The sequence below is a fragment of the Micromys minutus genome (assembly GCF_963924665.1).
Source record: "Micromys minutus genome assembly, chromosome: 11".
Classification (NCBI taxonomy): domain Eukaryota; kingdom Metazoa; phylum Chordata; class Mammalia; order Rodentia; family Muridae; genus Micromys; species Micromys minutus.
Genome location: NC_137980.1, coordinates 12640756 through 12648604, shown reverse-complemented (window position 1 = coordinate 12648604; position 7849 = coordinate 12640756).

Here is a 7849-nt window from a genome sequence, read left to right as displayed (position 1 = left end):
AAGGGGAGTGTATCTGTGTGTAGGGAAAGGAAAGAGTGACCAAGATTTCCTTTTCTTTCAGGTGATTCAAACATGCTCAAGTCAGATGATGGTGGTTGTTTCCCAATATTCTAGAAGCCATCACTTGTATACCTAAGGAAGGTGAATTGAAAGTCAATAGTGAACCATAAAACAGGTCCAGGACCACATATCAGTGGTAAGGTCCATCAAGTAAACTCTTCATTTGTAGGTGAGACTAGGTACCTCCTAGAGCCAAAAGTATCATAAGGCTGCTGAACTTGCAGTTTCTAGAACTTATTATAGAGTGTCTCATAACTTCCCACAGGCTGGTAGGACTGCTTTGGGAAACACGAGGTGAAATCATGGTGTGTTTGGCAGTTTCATAACTGGGAAAATATGCTGAACTGGTAAGTAAATACTGCTGACAGAGGAATCCTTCACTGTGAGCTAACACAGTAGACGTTAACTCTTGTAGAAACTGGCAGTTCTCAGTGATCTGACACATGACAAATCTGGGAAGATGATCACTTATAGACGACCAGAAACAAACTGTTAAGCATTGCCGACCAAAGTCCCCCAGCGTATTGATTCACTGCTATCCATCTGAATGCATACAATAAAAGAATCAAAATGGAGTAAAAGCCACAAGGTTTTCTTGGGATTAAAAGTTGGTAGCTCATCGGACATTCTTATGTTTCAAATAACTTTGAAAACAGCGAAAACTTAGGAGCGAAATTGACTCTTGAATATCTAGTTCTGCTGTTTCTCTAGAATTTTCCCAAACTGTAGCCCAGAAGTGTGTAACTGAAGCCACTGGAAGACACAGACACACAGAGGAACTTGTTAGTCTTGGCCTAGCACAGGCCCTGTGGTTTAGAGCTGATTATTGTATAGGACTAAATGGGACTTTGTTTCCAGGCAGAATTTACTCCTCAGCAAAGGAAGGCTAAGAATCTATGGAAATGGTCCCATCCTCAAAGAACCTGGCCAATCAGCCTGCTCTTCTTCCAGCCCTTTAAAAGCAGGGTTGGTGTTTCCAAGCTTCATGCACCCCTCTGTATTGTATGAAGGAAAGTATGTCTTGGTAACTTACAACCTAGTCTTTTTAAGAATTCGTTCAGTATTTTATTTATTGACATTTCAAGTGTTGTCCCCCTTCCTGGCCTCCCCTCCACAAATCCACAACCCCATTTCTTCTCCCCTTTGCCTCTAAGAGGGTGCTCCCTCACCCATCCACCCACTTCTGCCTCTGAATGAGCCATTATTTAGATTCTAAATCTTAGAGGTTTCTTCAAACCCTGATGTGCTCCTTCCTTCAGTGTTTACTGGAAAAAATGCCTCCTATTTTCATTTTTTTCTCATTTCTTTATTTGTTGTTGTTGTGTTGTTAGGATATATCATCCCTCAGGGGTCTTTGAATGCAGTTGGAAGCTACTGTCTTGCCAAGACACAGGTTGCAAAACACTTCTGAGTGACCTCAGATACTACACAAACATGAATCATAGCAGCCTGCGCTTTCAACACATTGGCAGACCCTCCCGTGAAATGAATACTCAATGCAATTCTGCAGAGCTTGTTCAGCCACCTATGTTCACAAAGCCACACAAAGCTGTGAAATGTGATGGCAGTCAGCAGGATGAATGTCAAAGTTTTCATTTCAGATCTAAAGAAGATATGTTTTGTACAGGGCTTTAATCAATTAAGTATTTCAGAATATTGAAATTTTCACCCGAAGTTGTCTGATAGCATTTCTGTCTTTAATCATAAAAATGGAATGTTGTCCAAAAACCACACAATTGCCTCACTTTGGGCATGAGATTTCAATGACTCTAGCAATAATAACATATAGCCCGTACTGAGAGGCGTGCCAAGCATTTGTGCCAAGCATACAATGTACAGCATTCCTATGCCTTGGGACATCCCTCTAAGACATGTACTACCATTCCTACGCCTTGGGACATCCCTCTAAGACATGTACTACCATTCCTACGCCTTGGGACATCCCTCTAAGACATGTACTACCATTCCTATGCCTTGGGACATCCCTCTAAGACATGTACTACCATTCCTACGCCTTGGGACATCTCTCTAAGACATGTACTACCATTCCTATGCCTTGGGACATCCCTCTAAGACATGTACTACCAATGCTGTTTTCTGTATGAAGAAAGGAACCGGCCCAACTCAGCCTCACACTTGTCTTATCAACTAGGGCAAGGGGGGAGGGGTGCTCCTCTTTGTACTGTTAAATAAAATCTATTATTATCCCTTTAGGTTTGCAAAGTTCTGCTGTCACATAGGGGCAATGTGTTGGCTTCCTTAACTTATGATGCAACATATTAATAAGGGTAGCAAATGTGAGGTGAGGATAAAACATTTTAACTGGGTGTCTACACAACTTTTATGCCTTTATTTTATAAGGCATGCTTATCTCATCCCCTTTCCATAGCAAAGAGTATTTTCTTAGTTTGAAAACTACACAATTGTTCTACTTAAGTTTCTTAGGCTCTATGTCCTGGTTTTTAAAATTTGATTGATTGAACTCTTCTCTTCCTGTGTACTATGAACACTAGACTGCTTTTTCTCCTTTACCCACTCGTTTATTTTTTCACATTTATTCACATACTGCGTAGTATTGATGACTGAACACATGTACTTTTTGCCAAGGAAACATGAGGCTGGTACCAACTTAAAAATTAAAAAAAAATTCTCACACATTTTCTCTATACTTTGTCTATTGAGTAAGAATAAAAGAACAGCAAGTGTTGTTTTTGGCTTATCCATGTGTACTCTTGAGATGTGACTTATTATGAAGCCTGAGTCATCATGTACCCAATTGATCCCCTTTGTTGGACTCCCTATAAGGCTGAAGTTACTGGTTGTTTGTGTTTTCTTACAGCTCTTAAATAAAAACCACACACACACACACACACACACACACACACACACACACACACACAGTAGGGATGGGAAAGAGAGATTTAGAGAGAGAGTTAAAATTTCATTCTGGGGATATGAAGCAAATCTAAAAGATTTAGGTGTGAGGCAAAGAGATTTGAACTGGTATGAAAGGATAGAAGGGGTAGGTGAAACAGGAGCCTACTACTGTACTTGACAGTTAACTGGATAGAAGTATTAGGAAGATGAAACTCTCTCAAAAGTGATACTCCAAAATAAGAAAACTGATTTGAAGAGCAAGAGGACATTTATAGATTCATTTTCATTTATATCCCCCCTTTCTTCTTTCTTCCTGTCATGCCCTTCCCTCTCCTCTCTCTCCTATACTTATGATGATGGAATCCATGGTCTCACATGAACTAAACACTCACTGTCTTTCAGCTCGTGAGTTCTCAAACAAACCTTCTTGTTGGCTTGTTTACTTATTTATTACTTAATGGTATAAGTGTTGACTTTATGCAATCAACATGAGTAAATTCATTTTTTGTGAATGATTAAAATTGGTGTAGTGTTTTAAGCATAATGGATCACTTAAAGGTATAAAGGAAACTGAAATAAATTATCAGGATGTATTTAAATAGGTTCTCTCTGCTAAACTGGTGTTAATCATAATTTTATTCTGGTTTGCTATGTAAAGATGCATAATATCCCAGAATCTCTGTGCTCTCATCATATTTCTTTGGCTCCTATCTTTTTCCTATTTTATTCAAGTCTGTCTGGATTAAAGAGGTAAGTTTATGATTATGAATAAAAACTGAATACAAGAAAAGAGCCATCTGGCTCTCCATTTTGAAGGGTGACTTACTAAAAATTAAATAACTGAAGAGATTTTTTATTTATATGTAAAACCAAAATTCAACTATCCTATTTGTCTTCACCTGCTTTTATATCTTTGGAAGATTTACAAATGCTAACTCTGAGTACTTATTATACTCAGTGTTTTAGGACAGAAAAACCAATATTATCCCTGCTTAAGATGGGTGTAGGATGATGTCATTAGATATCAAGGCAGGTTCAGCCTGTCATTGAATGAGAAGGAAGAGTAGGCAGGGAAAAGTCAAGGAAGGAGAGGAGAGAAGGAAAAGCAGGAGATTCAAGATGGAAGATGAGGATGACCCATCTCCTCTGCATGGCTCTGAGTATCCATGGGTAGATATATACACTTTCTAGAGATAGATTTCTACAGGTCAAATTATCTTATCTAGGTGGGTGGTTTATATCTATATCAATCAGTTGTAAACTTATTACGTGGAGGAATTGTGGATTGAGAATTTAAGATATAAACCTGTTTGATAAGTTAGTGATTGTTGAGTCATGATTATACCAGGCTGTGTATGAAGCAATGGTTGAGTGGCATCTGGAACCAGCAGTTCCAGCTCTGTTGCCAGCATGAGGGGAGGGTGCATGGAGCCTGTAGAATGAGATGTATGGGTGTCAGACTTGGTAACTAACTACCTTAGGGGATTGCATTCAGTTCCACACTGGAGGAGCTCCCTGGAGTGAGAGCTCCCATGGTGTCTCACTCAGATATACCCATAGCAAGAGGAACCTATTTTATTTATCTCAACAGATGAGGAAGCAGAAGCAGAGGCTTAGATAGGTGAAGAAACATAAAGCTCTGAAGTGGCCAAGTTAGGGTTTATAGAGACTTTAAACTTTTCATCTTCCTACTTCATTAGCATGAAAAAGGAAAAATAATTACACGTTGGATTTCAGAATGCACTATGGGTAATTTTGTTTGCTTTGCATTTTTTAGTGTTTTACTATAATCATTTCCAAGTGTCTAATACTTGTATTTGCCTTTTAATTCAATAAACTGAAATTAAATAACTAGGGATTAGGCGTTTGGGTATGTATTGCTCCTTCTACCATGTACATTTTTATATGAACACCTTCAACTATATTCATTTTTATTTCTTTCCCACCTCATATTAAAGCTAAAGTATAATTGCTTTAGTATTTTCACTTATTTCTTTAGTATATAAGAATCACACACTCAATGACTCACATGAATCCACAGTACATTTTTAAACAAGGACTGGTTGGCTGTGTACATAATATATGTCAAGACTCTACATGCACAGCACTGATATGCTGTGTTGTACTCACACCTACTGTGAGAGGAACTATTATTATGGTGCAGGGTATTCCTGAGCTGGTCCTCACACTGTAGACACTCTGTATCCAAATTTAAGTATCTGCATTGTAGATGATAAAGGAGAAACTGAGTGATCTAGATCATGAAGTTGTTTTGTGTTTGTTTCTTGCAGAAATGCCTTAAATGTGCTTTTGTTAGTCTCTCTTTTGCTGTTGCAGTTCTAATAAGCTCAGTCTTCCCTAGAATCTATGATCCTCCTGGTTTAGCTTTCAAGAGCCGGGATTTGCAAACATTTGCCAATGTGCATAACTATTACTGTTTCATTCCTATTTATTTATTTAACCACTTACCATTCCAATTGTAGCCTTCCTAGTCCCCACTCACATGGACCCTCTACCATTCCTCTCCCCTTCACCTCTGAAAAGGAGGAGGTCCCTCCGGGGGAACCAACCCACTTTGGCACCTCAAGTCACTGTGTGACTAGGTACATCCTCTCCCACTGAGGCCAGACACCACAGCCCAATTTGGGGAGCAGGATCCAGATTCAGAGGAGGCAGGCAACAGGGTCAGGGTAAGGCCCTGCTCTAATTGTTGTGGAACCCAGTGAAGACCACGCTGCACATTTGCTACATATGTGCTAAGGGCCTGGGTCCAGCCTCTGGATGCTTTTGTTGGTTTCTCAGTCTCTCATAACCCCAAGAGTCCAGGTTAGTTGACTATGTTGGTCCTAGTGTGGAGTCCCCTATTCCCTTTGAATCCTTCAATTCTTCCCCCATTTCTTCCAGAAGACTTCCTGAGCTCTGTCTAATGTTTGGCTATAGGTCTAGCATCTGTTTCAGGCAGCTGCTGGGTGGAGCCTCTCAGAGGACAGTTATGCTATGTATTGCTCTTAAACAGAGTAAAATGCACATGGTGGGAAATGCAGAGGTCTTCAGCAAAGCTTCCTAACTTTTGTCCCCACTCTAGCAGTCTAGTGACACCTTGAGATGCCATCTTGGAAGATTGGTTTCATTATATAAAATCAAGTGCATATTCCGAAACAGAAATAGCAATACATATTCTCCATTATTACTGTGTTAAATTAATAGGCAGTATGCTTAACATGTTTTAAACTTTATTTAAACATATTTAATAATAAAGTTAGATTTTTTTTTCATTTTTTTACACTTACTGACTTATGTGTTCATGTGTGCGTGCATGTGCCCGGACTCACTCATGCTACAGCACACATGTGGTCAGAATATAAATTTTGGCATTTGATTCTGTCCTTCCAGCATGGTTATAAATATTAAATACGGAGCAAACTCTGGTCATCAGATCTGTCAGGAAGAGCCTTTACCTGCTCAGCCATCTCACCAGCCTGTTATATTTAATGAAACAGTGTGAAAGCTGGGCTGAGAACATTAGGGAGGAAACTGTTTTTAGCTCACCACTTTTGAAGAACTAAGTCCAACAGTTAAAGACTACGTACCACTGAGATGAAGCATATGTTCCTGAGACCACATGAAGTAACCTCAGCTTCAAGAGGTTAATGAAGCTAGAATGCCCTGAGCGTTTTTACGTGAAAGAACAATTACACAACTTAGCAATCCATTGAAAGATATCATTTATATAAATGTTAACTATATGTACATATAAATGTTATATGTATAAGTATGTAATAAAATGGATAATAGTGCTTGAAATTATGTTTTGCAATTGTAAGACCATTACAATTATCTATAAGTTTCTATGGGTGCTAAGCTCACATATGTCAATATTTTTGTGTATGTTCACAACTGAGGCAATTGATTAGAAAGTATAAAAATAAAATTATTTAACAATTTTTCATGGATCACCCAAGTTAGAATTATAACTCTACTCATAAATATGGCTTTATCCTTATTATAGTCTAGTGTTGTCATTGAAATTTTCTATATAAACTTTAAAAATTTTACTCTGTAAAATAATGGCAGGAATGTGTATTTTATGATTTTGATATCATCACATAAGATTAGGTAAGTCTTTAGGGAGTTTAAATGTTGACTAATTTTATTCCTTCATTATACAAAGGAATCAAGCCATATTGGAATCACATTTATTCACTGGCAAACACATCTCATTTTTTAATTTCCTTGATTCATTTACTTATTTATTTATTTTTTTTTTGTTTTTTTGGGGGGGTCTTTTTTCTTTTTTTGAGACATGATGACAGGGTAGTGGAAGACAGGCAATGAAGAAATCAGGAAGTGACAAAGAACAAAAGAGAAGAGCTAAAGAAAAGCAACCAATGAAAGCTAAAATGTTTTTTTTTCATTGTTTAGTGGAGATAGATAGTATATTAATGTGAAATGAACATATTCAGAGGCATTAACATTGTGTGGACTGATGACATTCTTCTGTTCCCATAGAGCTCAGTACACACCACCTTGACCAAGGTGCAGAACCCAGGAGGTTCTACGATGTTCTATTCCAGCATGTGACTCTTAGCTCCATTAGCAATCACTGTTCTGACCTCGATGTCATGGATACTGTTTGCCCTTTGTTAAAACGGATACATTGTGACAATGTGTGTTTGTTGACTTTTAGTGCTGGCTTTGTCAACCAGCCTGTGCTGTGTTTCCATTTTGCTGGCTGCTCTCAGTGGTCCACTGCTTCAGTTTGTGTGGAGAAAGCCTCACTTTCTTCTCTCTTTGATTTCACGCTGCTCAGAATCCTACTAATCCTACCAATCATTTGTACTGTGAAAGATGCTACAAATGATATGATAGTTGCCCTCTTAAATACAGTTTATGATTTTCAAAGTGCTAATAA